The sequence below is a fragment of the Octopus bimaculoides genome, chromosome 2 (genome assembly GCF_001194135.2).
Source record: "Octopus bimaculoides isolate UCB-OBI-ISO-001 chromosome 2, ASM119413v2, whole genome shotgun sequence".
Classification (NCBI taxonomy): Eukaryota; Metazoa; Mollusca; class Cephalopoda; order Octopoda; family Octopodidae; genus Octopus; species Octopus bimaculoides.
In genome coordinates, this window is record NC_068982.1 from 63,138,862 (window position 1) to 63,141,558 (window position 2,697).

The window sequence follows — 2,697 nt, forward strand, 5'->3', positions numbered from 1 at the left end:
ATATATATATATATATATATATAGCTGTGTATTTAAATATCTACGAAATATTTTGGTAAAATAAGTATTGTAACTGTTACCAAAGTAACAAAATTCTCACTTGAAATGTTGTTTATACTTTGTTTAAATATAATGACTTTCCTATAGGTGATGCAATTTTGGGTGCATATCAGTTGAAATAAGAGCCATGACGCAATCCTATATATTAAAACCCTATTTTATGTTTACTAATTGTAGTTATAATTTGTACTTATAAAGTGTGTATTATTTAGTACATTACGCATATTCCTTCCAAACACTGCTATAAAGAGCGAGTATAGGCTAGAACGTTAAAGCTTTACACCAATGGCAGTGGAAAGTGCGGTATTTGTGATATGGAAGGATGGCTCATCTGGAAAAGCAGCTTAGACCCCGCTACATGTCTAAATTCATGAACTGAACTTTTTGGATCATGTCCACATATGGCAAACATTTGGGAAATTTATGTGGGTGTACATGCATGTGTTTCACGTGAGTGTGAGTGAGCATATGTATATATATATCTAACATGTGCGTTTTTAGACGTGTATTTGAATATAATTATGCGTGTATGGGTATGTGCTCGTGTGTGTGTGTGTGGGGGATATGTATATGCATACATCGTGTGTGTGTGTGTGTGTGTGTGCGGGTATGTACATGTGTATGGTTGTATGTATGTATGTATGTATGTATGTATGTATGTATGTAACTGTGTGCTTGTGTTTGTCTGGACCCAGCTTCAGAACCGGTGTTTCTGTACGTCCCCGTTATAAAATTTATTCTTATGAATTTATTATAAGGTCTAATTCGAGTGAGATGAAGTTGCTATTTCTAGTAGATCAAGCTACCAGGCAGAGGCTCCAGAGTTAAGAACTGAAGGATTTGTGAATATAATCCTTCAGATTTTAGATCAACGCTTTTATTGCTTATGGCTAAAACGGGAAATTATTCAATGACAGCCCACCAATCTTTTTCATAGACGCCAATATAAACTTGTATGAAAGGAGCCCCATTTGCCATCGTTTATGAGATATTTGACATAACCAAGTCATATCAAATATTTGAAGTGATATTTACAATAAGGATGGAAAAGAGTCTGGATATATTGATCTTTCACTTACATACAAAGCATAGAATATTCCTATATCACCATGGTCAAAGGAATTTAAGCCTCGACTATCCCATCTCATTTTAAGATATAGTGCGTATAAGACATTTTACATTGTCCTCTTTAATGAAACAATAGAGCGGGATTTCATTTAGATTTGGCTATAATTTCAAGCAAGTCAAGCAACCACCTATCATAGAAGTTAATGAGATTTGATGTCTTCTCTGAATTTGCTGTCAGTGTTTCTTTTTGTAACCCCACTTCAGCAATGAATAAGCGAATCTGTAATCAAAGGCGGTACAGCCGTAAACGACCTGTTTTGTATAACATCATTGTGTATTTAAGACTAAGAGTATGGGGTGTCGTTTGAGGGAAATTTGGCTGTTATTTACAGTAAGAGAAACGACTACGAAGAGTTACTTTTACAGTGCTAATAAAATAAACTGCTTTCATAAGGAACAGAAACCATTCATGGGATTCAGCTTTCAGAGGGCATATCTTTTGTTTCCATAGTACTTACTATATTGCTCGGTACTGATTTAGCCGAGAAAATCAATAAAACGAAATACCTGGGATTCGGAGGAGTGCTGTCATGACACGTCGCGTTTCTACAGCGAAGTTTATCTTGCACTAGATGTGAACAAAAACGATTTGATCCAGAGAAAGAGAAAGAGAGATATAAAGAGAGGGAGAGAAAGAGAGAGGGAGGAGAATCTGTGATGGTATTGGATTTGTACTTTATTTATCGTCCTGGAAAGGATAAAAGGTATAGTCTGATGACGGTAGGTTTTGAAATCAGTGTGCAAAGGCACAGAAAGAATATCACCTGCTAGTTCGCCGTATTATGGCACCAGTAATAGAAATCTATTATCCACACAGGTTTTAATCCTTTGAAGAATCTTAAATGAGAAAACTGTGCTGTGGTGTTTATTATTACTTTGAATCAAGGTCCTACGCCTGAGATTATTCCTGCTATTTGTAATTTACAACTTTGACAATTTACCATACCACTCACCATACTATCCAATATAAAATATTAGCAACACATAAAAGAAAAAAAAACACAATTCAAAAACATTCAAAAGCTTTATTTATTTTATTTATTAATGTTCAATAAATGGAATATTTAAAATAACGTCATGTTCCTTCAAACTCTGCTATTTAGCATGAGTGTTAAGAAACTACATTACGTCACATTTAATCCAGAATAGATATATCCATCTTCTTCACTATTATACTTATATATTCTTCGTCGTATTCACAGTTATTCTTCCAGAAAATGCCATAAATCAGAGTAGTATGCGTCCCCTACTCAACTTTTGGAGATAGCAGATACATGTAATTTATTTTGTTTTGGAATGTTGTTCAATTGTATGCGTTACACAGCCTACATAAATAATATTTACATTCTCATTCTCGAGTGCAATCACATATTCACTAATATCGTTGCAATCACATATTTACTAATATCATTACCAAGTATCAGAAAACATACAATTCAGAAAGCGTAGGAGTAGTGAGTAGGTGAACAGATGTCAATTTTAATTTTCGTGTTATTTGATTATATATAT